We start from the raw sequence: 14,209 nt of genomic DNA, 5'->3' as shown, positions 1-14,209 counted from the left end.
TAACAAAAAATGTAAGTGGCTAAATTAAGTTTTAAAAATTAGAAACAAATTTCAGAGTATCGTCATCATACAGTGATGTCACATTTTATTTCAGATTTTTTAACATGATTTATTTTTCAATACTTACATGACGAGATTAAATGTTTCTCAGTCATGCAATATAATCATTATTATTTAACATCCATTATTATATAATCACCATTGTTACGTTTGTGTACAAATTGGTGTGAATTGAATTTAATGGAATTACTGCTCAACACTGCCCCTTAGTGTTGTGTTAGAATAGATAACAGTAAGAGGCAACACAAATGTTTAAATTAACTGTGATACTGATGTGGTATTAAATATTTTAGATAATCTGTTGTTCCCTAATCCAAAACTGTATTTGACATTTCCTATTATATAATCCATAAAACCTATCAAATTATAGCTTCAGTTGTCGTCCTGATTTACTTTAAGTGACTTAATCGGAGGGGCGCTCATGGTGTAGTGGTGAGAGCGCCCACCGATAGAGGCGAAGTCCTCTTAACAGCAGACCACGGGTTAGAATCCAGCCCGGGTCATTCTCTGCATGTTATTCCCTCTCTGACCCATTTCATCTCTGTCTCTCCAAACTTTCTAATAAAGCAAAAAAAATAATCCATAAAATGATTTGCGGCTGATGCTTGTGTTGAGACATTTTCAACTTAAACTTGAAGAGACGTCAAAAATTCCAGGATTGTTTTGTTTTTCATCAGAGGTGGAAATTTGCAGGAGGCCGTCAATAACAGAAATCATGTACGTCAGACTCTGACCATTTGCCATAAGGAAAAGGATTTAGTATTTAATCTATAATTTCTTCTACTTAGACAGAACTCAAGTTTTACTCCTTGTCTAGTATCTCTACTGCTACTGATAAAGTCTGTGTGTGTTTCTGTCTTCAGTGAAGTGTATCAGTCTCTGCAGAAGCTTCCAGCTGCATCAGTCAGTTCAGTTTCAGTTTAGTCTGACTGAGGGAGGTTTTTGTACGACGGTTTTTCACTGTGTGAACACATACTGACTGTTGGGAGTGTGTAAACTCTGACAGTAGTAAACTGCTGCATCTTCAGCCTGGACTCCACTGATGGTCAGAGTGAAGTCAGAGTTTGATCCAATGCCTGTAAAACGACCTGGAATCCCTGATTCTCGAGTGCTAGTACTGTGAATGAGCAGTTTAGGAGTTTCTCCATCTCTCTGTTGGTACCAGGCTAAATAGACACCACCATGAACATTCTGACTGGTTTTACATGTGATGGAGACGGAGCCTCCCAGAGCAGAGCTCACTGCTCCAGGCTGAGTCACTGTGTACTGGCCTCTGGACTCTGAGGAGACAGAGACAAAAACATAAATCAGCTCCATGGTTTTGTCGGCTTCATTTCAGAGGGACGGATGTTCACAGAGGAGTTTGATTCTCTGGACTTTACCTGTGAAGCAGCAGCAGAGGAGAGTCCAGATGAGGACGCAGATCAAAGTCATGTTTCTGATGAGGAGGATTTCTGTGGCTTCTGTTGTCATGAAGGACAGCTGTCAGTCATCCAGTGTTCAACTCTCAGGACTATAAACTCTCCCAGAGCACTGGAGCATGGTGCTGCTGATGCAAAGTGGCTCTCTATGGAAATGATCTGACTGACTCATTATCAATGGATCAGCAATGTGTCCATGATCAGTTTTATGTGGGTTTTGCTCAATGACTGTGGATGATTACTCATTAAAAAAGTCTTCTGTCATCTTAACTTTAAAGTATGAAAGGCCCTGAAATATAAAGAAAACACCATCTCTGTGTGTTGCTGATTGCCATTTTATCTGTTGAGAGTTTCAGATGAACTGATAGATGAACCTCTAATCTACCTCTTAATTTTTTTCTCATGCTAAAGAAAACGGACCCTCACTCAGGTGTAAGAATAATCTTCTCTCCTGGACTTTTTAAAACGTGCAGTAAAGTTCTCACTGATTCCTTCAGATGAATTTATAAATCATTTAAAAAAAACATTTCTCACAGATGTTAGTGTTTTTCGTCTGCCAAATAAAAACATTAAAAAAGTCGTCATTAAGAAGATTAGACAGCTTTCTACTATACAGCTGCTTATTTGACCAATACTGTTGTATCTTTAGGAGTCCTTTAAACTTAATTGATGTGGTTTAAAGCTAAACTTTTTTGCTCATATGGTCAAATTTTAACCACAATTATTAAGATTGTGTTTAGTAGACATTTTGAACTAAACCTCACAATGATGTATTATGGTGATTTTTCATACAAGGCCCTTCTGGTGTGTTTAAATATATTCCAACAGATTATGTTATAAATGTTGACAGCTTCTGTTGAGAGTTCCCATGTTGCCTCCTATCCATAGATCAGGGCTTAGAGTATCCAGGCAACATATTCTGAAGGAAGAATTTGTGTTTGTGTCCTGACCTGGAGATATGGTTATAGAAATATATAACACATGGTTGTGAAAGAGTCTGTGTTCTCTTAGTGTGTGTTAAATTTAGAAAAAGTTGTGTGTTTTCAGTGAAGTGTATCAGTCTCTGCAGAAGCTTCCAGCTGCAGCAGTCAGTTCAGTTTCAGTTCAGTCTGACTGAGGGAGGTTTTTGTACGACGGTTTTTCACTGTGTGAACACAGCTTGACTGTTGATTTCATGATAACTCTGACAGTAGTAAACTGCTGCATCTTCAGCCTGGACTCCACTGATGGTCAGAGTGAAGTCAGAGTTTGATCCACTGCCTGTAAAACGATCTGGAATCCCTGATGCTCGAGTGCTAGCAATATAAATGAGCAGTTTAGGAGTTTCTCCATCTCTCTGTTGGTACCAGGCTAAACGGTTTCCAACGTAAACACGCTGACTGGTTTTACATGTGATGGGGACGGAGCCTCCCAGAGCAGAGCTCACTGCTCCAGGCTGAGTCACTGTGACCTGGCCTCTGGACTCTGAGGAGACAGAGACAGAAACATAAATCAGCTCCATGGTTTTGTCGGCTTCATTTCAGAGGGACGGATGTTCACAGAGGAGTTTGATTCTCTGGACTTTACCTGTGAAGCAGCAGCAGAGGAGAGTCCAGATGAGGACGCAGATCAAAGTCATGTTTCTGATGAGGAGGATTTCTGTGGCTTCTGTTGTCATGAAGGACAGCTGTCAGTCATCCAGTGTTCAACGCTCAGGACTATAAACTCTCCCAGAGCACTGGAGCATGGTGCTGCTGATGCAAAGTGGCTCTCTATGGAAATGCTCTGACTGACTCCAACAGGGACTGGGATCACTCTGAGGATGCTGTTTATCAATGGATCAATCACTTCATCACAGTATTGATTAGAAGTCTTTCAATTGCAATTTCATATTATTTTGAATTAATTTCTCTAGACACATTTTATTCATATCTATCCTCTGTTGTATTGACATGAATTACTAAAGATAATTTGTATAAATTAAATTAAAAACTAAAATACTGGGGGTGCTCCAGTGGCAGGTGGATAGAGTGTGTACCATATCGGCTCCGGCCTTCATTGCTGTGGTCTCATGTTCAAATCCAACCCATGGACCTTTCCTGCAGGTCATCCCCCCTCTCTCTCTTTCTCCCCATTTCAACTCTTTACTGTCAAATAAAGCTTGAAAATGCCAAAAGAAAAAAAAATCTTAAAAGGAAACTAAAATACATTAAATAAAAAACATGCATTCTGTAAATCGGTTGTTCAGTTTTCATCTTGCAACATTTTCCAAACAGGCTCATGATGTTGAGTTTGTTTGTGTCAGAGTCAGAGAGCCGTGTCTCTACAGTGAGAGGTTTTTGTACGGCGGCTCAATGACTTTGTATCACTGTGGTACACGTTCGGTGGAGGAACCAGACTGGATGTTGGAAGTAAGTTCAATCTTTTAGGTATTTTATTAATTTATTCTCAACATTTCCTTTCTTTCACATACATTGTTCTCAAGAAACTTAGACATGTGATTTTACATCTGAAATTGTAGTTCTTTGCAGCAGCTTTAGTGTAAAAAACAAAGTGTAGTTTAGTATTTGAAATTAAATCATGGTTATATTTACTATAACTGCTTGGTGCAGATGAGAAGTGGTGTATTTAGATTTCTAGATGACAGTTAAAAGTTAAGGAATTGTAGTTTGTCAGACAGAGTCAGAGAGCCGTGTCTCTACAGTGAGAGGTTTTTGTACGGCGGCTCAATGACTTTGTATCACTGTGGTGGACTTTTGGTGGAGGAACCAGACTGGATGTTGGAAGTAAGTTTCTGCTTGAGTATTACATATGGTTTCAACAGTTGAAGTTATAATTTTTATGTGTGAATATTTGTATTAGATATATATTGCCTTTGGACTGATTTAAATCACTTAATAGACTCAGTTTTATTGATAATTTCTCCTCTGTTACCTTGAACTTGAGCTTCACTGAGATTCTCTTTCAACTTTTATATTTAATGTGAAGAATGAGAGAAACAGCTTGAGCTTTAGGGAAGAATTCAAGAACAGCAATCAAACCAAAGTTATTATATGTCGTGTGAATGAAGGCAAAAATATTTGATTTGGTATAAAAGCTATGAAATGTCCGATCTTCTAAAAAGGCTGAATGTTATCATTCATATGATACTCTTTGGGTTTTTAAATTTTTCTGACATTTTAATTGTATTTTATTTGCCAAGTGTTGCTGCATTTTGTTTTTTCCGGCTGTTTAATTGTTAACTTTTTCATTAACTTTGAACCTTTGGAGAGTTGTAACAGTAAATGTGTTTAAATGTACCAGGAAAAAGATAAACGAGTGAAAATATATCCACTGTACTTTATAGTGTTCTTCAAATGGAAAAAAAATAAGTAAAAATGTGATTGTTTTATTTCCAGTATAGTTTGATATATTTGAGTTCTGTATGATGATTCTCTCTGTGCTGATGTGCATGATAGGTTTCTTAAAGGGAAGTGAAACAATGTGTGAGTGAGTGACTGGTGAAGCAGAACAACCATCTGACAGAAACTCCTTCAATGAGACACTCGACTCTCACACAGTAAAGGTGTCAAAGTGTGTGGTGTTTGATTGACAGCTGTGTGGTCCCTGTCCTCTAAACTGATTGGTGTCTCCTAGGTGATGTCCGTCCCACCCTGACGGTGCTGCCCCCCTCCAGTGAGGAGCTGCAGCAGGGGAAGGCCACGCTCATGTGCCTGGCCAACAAGGGCTTCCCCTCAGGCTGGAGTCTGGCCTGGAAGGTGGACGGCAGCAGCAGCATCAGCTGGGAGGAGAGCAGGAGCCCCGGGCTGCTGGAGAAGGACGGCCTCTACAGCTGGAGCAGCACCCTGAGGCTCCCTGCAGACCAGTGGAGGAAGGTGGGCTCTGTGACCTGTGAGGCCACCCAGGGCTCCCAGACTCCGCTCTCAGAGACACTGAGGAGAGACCAGTGTCACCAGTCCTGAGCTGACTCACTGGGACTCTGCTGCTGGTTTTACTCTGATACTGCTCTCTGTCTGCTCTCAGCAACAACGTTTCTCACTTTCTGTCATCAGACCAATTTAACATTGTAAAATCTCAAATGTTAATGTTTCGATTGCTATACTCATTCTTTTGCTGTTAACGTTTAAGGACAATAAACTATATTAAATAAAGACATGTTTGGATGTTTTTCTATAAACAACAGATGCTTTCTCCCTCATGTTTAGAGCTTCAAGATTCTATCCCATGTTTCAGTACGATTTCAAACCACTGTTTCTAGTTATACTATTACATTTCCCAGTTACATCATGATTTGTCTCTTATCCACAAACTCTTTGAGTGTCACATGACAGGGTCTCCCTCCTAAGCAGGCAATAATGATGCTGAATGTAAGGGGTCATTTACATAAAATTGTTTAAAAATGTACTTAACAAAAAATCTAAGTGACTAAATTAAGTTTTAAAAATTAGAAACAAATTTCAGAGTATCGTCATCATACAGTGATATCACATTTTATTTCAGATTTTTTAACATGATTTATTTTTCAATACTTACATGACGAGATTAAATGTTTCTCAGTCATGCAATATAATTATTATTTAACATCCATTATTATCTAATCACCTTTGTTACGTTTGTGTACAAATTGGTGTGAATTTAATTTAATGGAATTACTGCTCAACACTGCCCCTTAATGTTGTGTTAGAAAAGATAACAGTAAGAGGCAACACAAATGTTTAAATTACCTGTGATACTGATGTGGAATTAAATATTTTAGATAATCTGTTGTTCCCTAATCCAAAACTTTATTTGACATTTCCTATTATATAATCCATAAAACCTATCAAATTATAGCTTCAGTTGTCTGCTTGATTTACTTTAAGTGACTTAATCGGAGGGGCGCTCATGGTGTAGTGGTGAGAGCGCCCACCGATAGAGGCTAAGTCCTCTTAACAGCAGACCACGGGTTAGAATCCAGACCGGGTCGTTCTCTGCATGTTATTCCCCTCTCTGACACATTTCATCTCTGTCTCTCCAAACTCTCAAATAAAGTTAAAAAAAAATCCATAAAATTATTTGCGGCTGATGCTTGTGTTGAAACACTTTCAACTTCAACTTGAAAAGATGCCAAAAATTCCAGGATTGTTTTTTTTTTCATCAGAAGTGGAAATTTGCAGGAGGCCGTCAAAAATAGAAATCATGAACGTCAAACTCTGACCTTTTGCCATAAGGAAAATTATTTAGTATTTAATCTATAATTTCTTCTACTTGGACAGAACTCAAGTTTTATTCCTTGTCTAGTATCTCTACTGCTACTGATAAAGTCTGTGTGTGTTTCTGTCTTCAGTTAAGTGTGTCAGTCTCTGCAGGAGCTTCCAGCTGCATCAGTCAGTTCAGTTTCAGTTCAGTTTGACTGAAGGAGGTTTTTGTACGACGGTTTTTCACTGTGTGAACACATTCTGACTGTTGATGCTATGATAACTCTGACAGTAGTAAACAGCTGCATCTTCAGCCTGGACTCCACTGATGGTCAGAGTGAAGTCAGAGTTTGATCCACTGCCTGTAAAACGACCTGGAATCCCTGATGCTCGAGAGCTAGCAATATAAATGAGCAGTTTAGGAGTTTCTCCATCTCTCTGTTGGTACCAGGCTAAATAGTGGTTTCCATTATAATAAACATCCTGACTGGTTTTACATGTGATGGGGACGGAGCCTCCCAGAGCAGAGCTCACTGCCCCAGGCTGAGTCACTGTGACCTGGCCTCTGGACTCTGAGGAGACAGAGACAAAAACATAAATCATCTCCATGGTTTTGTCGGCTTCATTTCAGAGGGACGCATGTTCACAGAGGAGTTTGATTCTCTGGACTTTACCTGTGAAGCAGCAGCAGAGGAGAGTCCAGATGAGGACGCAGATCAAAGTCATGTTTCTGATGAGGAGGATTTCTGTGGCTTCTGTTGTCATGAAGGACAGCTGTCAGTCATCCAGTGTTCAACTCTCAGGACTATAAACTCTCCCAGAGCACTGGAGCATGGTGCTGCTGATGCAAAGTGGCTCTCTATGGAAATGCTCTGACTGACTCATTATCAATGGATCAGCAATGTGTCAATGATAATTTTTATGTGGGTTTGGCTTAATGACTGTGGGTGATTACTAATTAAGAAAGTATTGTGTCACATAAACTTTAAAGTATGAAAGGCCCTTAAATTTAAATTAAAAAAAAACACCATCTCTGTGTGTTGCTGATTGCCATTTTATCTGTTGAGAATTTCAGATGAACTGATAAATTAACCTCTAATCCACCTCTCACTGATTCCTTCAGCTGAATTTATAAATAGTTTTTGAAAACATTTCTCACAGATCTTAATGTTTTTGCCATCATTATGCAGATAACACAGTTGACTATACAGCTGGTTATTTGACCAATACTGTTGTATCTTTAGAAGTCCTTTAAACTTAATTGATGTGGTGTAAAGCTAAACTTTTTTGCTCATATGGTCAAACTTTAACCACAAATATTAAGATTGTGTTTAGTAGACATTTTGAAGTAAACCTCTCAATTATGTATTATAGTGATGTTTCATACAAGGCCCTTCTGGTGTGTTTAAATATATTCCAACATATTATATAATAAATGTTGACAACTTTTGATGAGAGTTCCCATTTTTCCTCCTAACCATAGATCAGAGCTTAGAGTATCCAGGCAACATATTCTGAAGGAAGAATTTGTGTTTGTGTCCTGACCTAGAGATATGGTTATAGAAATAAATAACACATGGTTTTGAAAGAGTCTGTGTTCTGTTAGTGTGTGTTAAATTTAGAAAAAGTTGTGTGTGTTCAGTGAAGTGTATCAGTCTCTGCAGAAGCTTCCAGCTGCAGCTCTCAGTTCAGTTTCAGTTCAGTCTGACTGAGGGAGGTTTTTGTACGACGGTTTTTCACTGTGTGAACACATACTGACTGTTGATGTAGTGAACACTTAGACAGTAGTAAACTGCTGCATCTTCAACCTGGACTCCACTGATGGTCAGAGTGAAGTCAGAGTTTGATCCACTGCCTGTAAAACGACTTGGAATCCCTGATGCTCGAGTGCTAGTATAGTATATGAGCAGTTTAGGAGTTTCTCCATCTCTCTGTTGGTACCAGGCTAAATCGTTACTATGAATGTTCTGACTGGTTTTACATGTGATGGAGACGGAGCCTCCCAGAGCAGAGCTCACTGCTCCAGGCTGAGTCACTGTGACCTGGCCTCTGGACTCTGAGGAGACAGAGACAAAAACATCAATCAGCTCCATGGTTTTGTCGGCTTCATTTCAGAGGAACGGATGTTCACAGAGGAGTTTGATTCTCTGGACTTTACCTGTGAAGCAGCAGCAGAGGAGAGTCCAGATGAGGACGCAGATCAAAGTCATGTTTCTGATGAGGAGGATTTCTGTGGCTTCTGTTGTCATGAAGGACAGCTGTCAGTCATCCAGTGTTCAACTCTCAGGACTATAAACTCTCCCAGAGCACTGGAGCATGGTGCTGCTGATGCAAAGTGGCTCTCTATGGAAATGCTCTGACTGACTCAAACAGGGACTGGGATCACTCTGAGGATGCTGTTTATCAATGGATCAATCACTTCATCACAGTATTGATTAGAAGTTTTTCAATTGCAATTTCATATAATTTTGAATTAATGTCTCTAAGCACATTTTACTCATATCTATCCTCTGTTGTATTGACATGAATTACTAAAGATAATTTGTATAAATTCAATTAAAAACTAGAATACTGGGGGGCTCCGGTGGCAGGTGGATAGTGCACGTACCACATCGGCTCCGGCCTTCGTTGCAGTGGTCTCAAGTTCAAATCCAACCCGTGGACCTTTACTGCAGGTCACCCCCCCTCTCTCTCTGTCTCCCCATTTAAACTCTTCACTGTCAAATAAAGCTTGAAAATGCCAAAAGAAATATTCTTAAAAGAAAACTGAAATACATGAAGTAAAAAACATACATTGTGTAAATCGAAGTTTTCATTTTATCTTGCAACATTTTCCAAACAGGCTCATGATGTTGAGTTTGTTTGTGTCAGAGTCAGAGAGCCGTGTCTCTACAGTGAGAGGTTTTTGTACGGCGGCTCAATGACTTTGTATCACGGTGGTACACGTTCGGTAGAGGAACCAGACTGGATGTTGGAAGTAAGTTCAATCTTTTAGGTATTTTATTAATTTATTCTCAACATTTCCTTTCTTTCACATACATTTTTCTCAAGAAACTTAGACATGTGATTTTACATCTGAAATTGTAGTTATTTGCAGCAGTTTTAGTGTAAAAAACAAAGTGTAGTTTAGTATTTGAAATTAAATCATTGTTATATTTACTATAACTGCTTGGTGCAGATGGGAAGTGGTGTATTTAGATTTCTAGATGAAAGTTTAAAGTTGAGGAATTGTAGTTTGTCAGACAGAGTCAGAGAGCCGTGTCTCTACAGTGAGAGGTTTTTGTACGGCGGCTCAATGACTTTGTATCACTGTGGTTGACTTTTGGTGGAGGAACAAGACTGGAGGTTGGAAGTAAGTTTCTGCTTGAGTATTACATATGGTTTCAACAGTTGAAGTTACGATTTGTATGTGTGGATATTTGTATTAGATATACGTTCCCTTTGGACTGATTTAAATCACTTTACAGACTCAGTTTTATTGATCATTTCTCCTCTGTTACCTTGAACTTGAGCTTCACTGAGATTCTCTTTCAACTTTTATATTTAATGTGAAGAATGAGAGAAACAGCTTGAACGTTAGGGAAGGTTTCAAGAACAGCAATCAAACCAAAGTTATTATATGTCGTGTGAATGAAGGCAATAATATTTGGTATAAAAGCTACAAAATGTCCGATCTTCTAAAAAGGTTGAACGTTAGCATTGATCTGATACTCATTGGCTTTGTAAATGTTTGTGAAGTTTTAATTGTATTTTATTTGCCAAGTGTTGCTGCATTTTGTTATTTTCGGCTGTTTATTTCAGTTAACTGCGGATTAACTTTGAACCTTTGGAGAGTTGTAACAGTAAATGTGTTTAAATGTACCAGGAAAAAGATAGACAAGTGAAAATATACCAACAGTACTTTATAGTGTTCTTCAAATGGAAACAAATATTTAAAATGTGATTGTTTTATTTCCAGTATAGTTTGATATATTTGAGTTCTGTATGATGATTGTCTCTGTGCTGATGTGCATGAGAGGTTTCTTAAAGGGAAGTGAAACAATGTGTGAGTGACTGACTGGTGAAGCAGAACAACCATCTGACAGAAACTCCTTAAATGAGACACTCAACTCTCACACAGTAAAGGTGTCAAAATGTGTGGTGTTTGATTGACAGCTGTGTGGTCCCTGTCCTCTAAGCTGATTGGTGTCTCATAGGTGATGTCCGTCCCACCCTGACGGTGCTGCCCCCCTCCAGTGAGGAGCTGCAGCAGGGGAAGGCCACGCTCATGTGCCTGGCCAACAAGGGCTTCCCCTCAGGCTGGAGTCTGGCCTGGAAGGTGGACGGCAGCAGCAGCATCAGCTGGGAGCAGAGCAGGAGCCCCGGGCTGCTGGAGAAGGACGGCCTCTACAGCTGGAGCAGCACCCTGAGGCTCCCTGCAGACCAGTGGAGGAAGGTGGGCTCTGTGACCTGTGAGGCCACCCAGGGCTGCCAGACTCCGCTCTCAGAGACACTGAGGAGAGACCAGTGTCCCCAGTCCTGAGCTGACCCACTGGGACTATGCTGCTGGTTTTACTCTGATACTGCTCTCTGTCTGCTCTCAGCAACAACGTTTCTCACATTCTGTCATCAGACCAATTCAACATTGTAAAATCTCAAATGTTAATGTTTCGATTGCTATACTCATTCTTTTGCTGTTAACATTTAAAGACAATAAACTATATTAAATAAAGACATGTTTGGATATTTTTCTTTAAAAAACAGATGCTTTCTCCCTCAGTTTAGAGCAACAAGATTCTATCCCATGTTGCAGAAAGATTTCACACCTCTGGTTCTAGTTATACTATTACATTTCCCAGTTACATCATGATTTGTCTCTTATCCACAAACTGTATGAGTGTCACCTGACAGGGTCTCCCTCTTAACAGTATTCTTAAGCAAATAATAATGATGTGTGAATACTGAATGTGAAGGGGTCATTTACATAAAATTGTTTGAAAATGTACTTAAAGGCCTACTTCACCTGTTTGAATATGAAGGTGTATTGAATTCTGAGATCCTATGAAGTATAAATGTGCAATTTTTTTTTTAAATCGGTTCATCCTAGCCTGAGAAAAGGCAGAAAGAGTGTTTTTTTAACCCTATATTTCTCTTTCTCGTGACATCACAGAAAGAGAAATATAGGGTTAAAAAAAAACTTACTTTGTAAATATTACTGTGATGTCTTTTACTGTGACATCACCGTAATATTTACAAAGTACGTTTTCTTTTAACCCTATATTTCTCTTTTTGTGATGTCACGAGAAAGAGAAATATAGGGTTAAAAAAACACTCTTTCTGCCTTTTCTCAGGCTAGGATGAACCGATTTTAATTTCTTTTGCACATTTATACTACATAGGATCTCAGAATTCAATACACCTTCATATTCAAACCGGTGAAGTAGGCCTTTAACAAAAAAACTAAGTGACTAAATTAAGTTTTAAAAATTAGAAACTAATTTCAGAGTATCGTCATCATACAGTGATATCACATTTTATTTCAGATTTTTTAACATGATTTATTTTTCAATACTTACATGATGAGATTAAATGTTTCTCAGTCATGCAATATAATTATTATTTAACATCCATTATTATCTAATCACCATTGTTACGTTTGTGAACAAATTGATGTGAATTTTATTTAATGGAATTCCTGCTCAACACTGCCCCTTAATGTTGTGTTAGAATAGATAACAGTAAGAGGCAACACAAATGTTTAAATTACCTGTGATACTGATGTGGTATTAAATATTTTAGATAATCTGTTGTTCCCTAATCCAAAACTTTATTTGACATTTCCTATTATATAATCCATAAAACCTATCAAATTATAGCCTCAGTTGTCGGCTTGATTTACTTTAAGTGACTTAATCGGAGGGGCGCTCATGGTGTAGTGGTGAGAGCGCCCACCGATAGACGCTAAGTCCTCTCAACAGCAGACCACGGGTTAGAATCCAGCCCGGGTCGTTTTCTGCATGTCATTCCCCTCTCTGCCCCATTTCATCTCTGTCTCTCCAAACTCTCAAATAAAGTTAAAAAAAAATTCCATAAAATGATTTGCGGCTGTTGCTTGTGTTGAAACACTTTCAACTTCAACTTGAAAAGACGCCAAAAATTCCAGGATTGTTTTTTTTTTCATCGGAAGTGGAAATTTGCAGGAGGCCGTCAAAAATAGAAATCATGAACGTCAAACTCTGATCTTTTGCCACAAGGAAAATGATTTAGTGTTTAATCTATAAATTGTTCTACTTGGACAGAACTCGCGTTTTATTCCTTGTCTAGTATCTCTACTGCTACTTTAGAGTCTCTGTGTGTGTGTGTGTGTGTGTGTGTGTGTGTGTGTGTGTGTGTGTGTGTGTGTGTGTGTGTGTGTGTGTGTGTGTGTGTGTCTGTGTGTGTGTGTGTGTGTGTGTGTGTGTCTGTCTGTCTTCAGTGCAGTGAAGTGTATCCGTCTCTGCAGAAGCTTCCAGCTGCAGCAGTCAGTTCAGTTTCAGTTCAGTCTGACTGAGGGAGGTTTTTGTACGACGGTTTTTCACTGTGTGAACACATACTGACTGTTGGGAATGTGTAGACTCTGACAGTAGTAAACTGCTGCATCTTCAGCCTGGACTCCACTGATGGTCAGAGTGAAGTCAGAGTTTGATCCACTGCCTGTAAAACGACCTGGAATCCCTGATACTCGAGTGCTAGCATAATATATGAGCAGTTTAGGAGTTTCTCCATCTCTCTGTTGGTACCAGGCTAAATCGTCACTATAAATATTCTGACTGTTTTTACATGTGATGGTGACGGAGCCTCCCAGGGCAGAGCTCACTGCTCCAGGCTGAGTCACTGTGACCTGGCCTCTGGACTCTGAGGAGACAGAGACAAAAACATAAATCAGCTCCATGGTTTTGTCGGCTTCATTTCAGAGAGACGGATGTTCACAGAGGAGTTTGATTCTCTGGACTTTACCTGTGAAGCAGCAGCAGAGGAGAGTCCAGATGAGGACACAGATCAAAGTCATGTTTCTGATGAGGAGGATTTCTGTGGCTTCTGTTGTCATGAAGGACAGCTGTCAGTCATCCAGTGTTCAACTCTCAGGACTATAAACTCTCCCAGAGCACTGGAGCATGGTGCTGCTGATGCAAAGAGGCTCTCTATGGAAATGCTCTGACTGAATCATTATCAATGGATCAGCAATGTGTCCATGATCAGTTTTATGTGGGCTTTGCTCAATACTTATTAAAAAAGTCTTCTGTCATCTTAACTTTAAAGTATGAAAGGCCTTTAAATATAAAGAAAACACCATCTCTGTGTGTTGCTTATTGCTATTTTATCTGTTGAGAATTTCAGATGAACTGATAGATGAACCTCTAATCTACCTCTTAATTTTTTTCTCATGGTAAAGAAAACCGACCCTCACTCAGGTGTAAGAATAATATTCTCTCCTGGACTTTTTAGAACGTACAATAAAGTTCTCACTGATTCCTTCAGCTGAATTTATAAATTATTTTTGCAAACATTTCTCACAGATCTAAGTGTTTTTCGTCTGCCAAACAAAAACATAAA

The 14,209-nt window shown here is 39.1% G+C and overlaps 6 gene segments (V, D, J or C); 1 reads left to right on the top strand and 5 right to left on the bottom strand.

The window, feature by feature from the left end:
- Window positions 1-1,017: 1,017 nt before the first annotated feature.
- On the bottom strand, window positions 1,018-1,494 carry LOC307264097 (Ig kappa chain V region 120-like). The segment is given in 2 exons: window positions 1,443-1,494; window positions 1,018-1,340 (listed from the first exon to the last, which is right to left on the bottom strand).
- A 1,128-nt stretch (window positions 1,495-2,622) lies between these two features.
- On the bottom strand, window positions 2,623-2,982 carry LOC307264096 (Ig kappa chain V region K16-167-like). The segment is given in 1 exon: window positions 2,623-2,982.
- Window positions 2,983-6,880: 3,898 nt separating this feature from the next.
- LOC307264095 (Ig kappa chain V region 3547-like) lies at window positions 6,881-7,363 on the bottom strand. The segment is given in 2 exons: window positions 7,312-7,363; window positions 6,881-7,209 (listed from the first exon to the last, which is right to left on the bottom strand).
- Window positions 7,364-8,373: 1,010 nt separating this feature from the next.
- Window positions 8,374-8,730, bottom strand: LOC307264094 (Ig kappa chain V region K16-167-like). The segment is given in 1 exon: window positions 8,374-8,730.
- Window positions 8,731-8,760: 30 nt separating this feature from the next.
- On the top strand, window positions 8,761-11,254 carry LOC307264093 (Ig kappa-b4 chain C region-like). The segment is given in 3 exons: window positions 8,761-8,956; window positions 9,969-9,989; window positions 10,834-11,254.
- A 1,936-nt stretch (window positions 11,255-13,190) lies between these two features.
- LOC307264091 (Ig kappa chain V region K16-167-like) lies at window positions 13,191-13,664 on the bottom strand. The segment is given in 2 exons: window positions 13,613-13,664; window positions 13,191-13,510 (listed from the first exon to the last, which is right to left on the bottom strand).
- Between the last annotated feature and the right edge of the window lie 545 nt (window positions 13,665-14,209).

The sequence above is a fragment of the Ammodytes marinus genome (genome assembly GCF_949987685.1).
Source record: "Ammodytes marinus genome assembly, chromosome: 17".
NCBI classification, from domain to species: domain Eukaryota; kingdom Metazoa; phylum Chordata; class Actinopteri; order Uranoscopiformes; family Ammodytidae; genus Ammodytes; species Ammodytes marinus.
This window is presented reverse-complemented; position numbering and strand designations above follow the sequence as displayed.